At 48.1% G+C, this 339-nt stretch overlaps 1 non-coding gene across 1 annotated transcript; it reads left to right on the plus strand.

The window, feature by feature from the left end:
• Positions 1-257: 257 nt before the first annotated feature.
• Positions 258-339, plus strand: Trnas-aga (transfer RNA serine (anticodon AGA)). Its single transcript has one exon. It is a non-coding gene; the product is annotated as a tRNA-Ser (tRNA).

Raw genomic sequence — 339 nt, forward strand, 5'->3', positions numbered from 1 at the left:
CGAATCCAACGACCGATCCGACCGTTTCAGACGCTCGCCACATTCTCTTGTGTGTGGTGTTGTGATGTCGCAACAGCTAACATTTTAGTTCAAAGTCGACGCCATTAGCGCAGTTGACGATTTGGGTTGAAACTGAAAGAGATTGATGAGTGAAGCAGATAATTGGGTTGAACACGTGATGGATGCTGAGAAAGGTATTACCGAAATGGACCACGCGGTTGAGTGTAATAGCAAATTAAGACAGAAAGCGTCATCAAGCAGTCGTGGCCGAGCGGTTAAGGCGTCTGACTAGAAATCAGATTCCCTCTGGGAGCGTAGGTTCGAATCCTACCGACTGCG

Source organism: Toxorhynchites rutilus, chromosome 1 (genome assembly GCF_029784135.1).
Source record: "Toxorhynchites rutilus septentrionalis strain SRP chromosome 1, ASM2978413v1, whole genome shotgun sequence".
Lineage (NCBI taxonomy): Eukaryota > Metazoa > Arthropoda > Insecta > Diptera > Culicidae > Toxorhynchites > Toxorhynchites rutilus.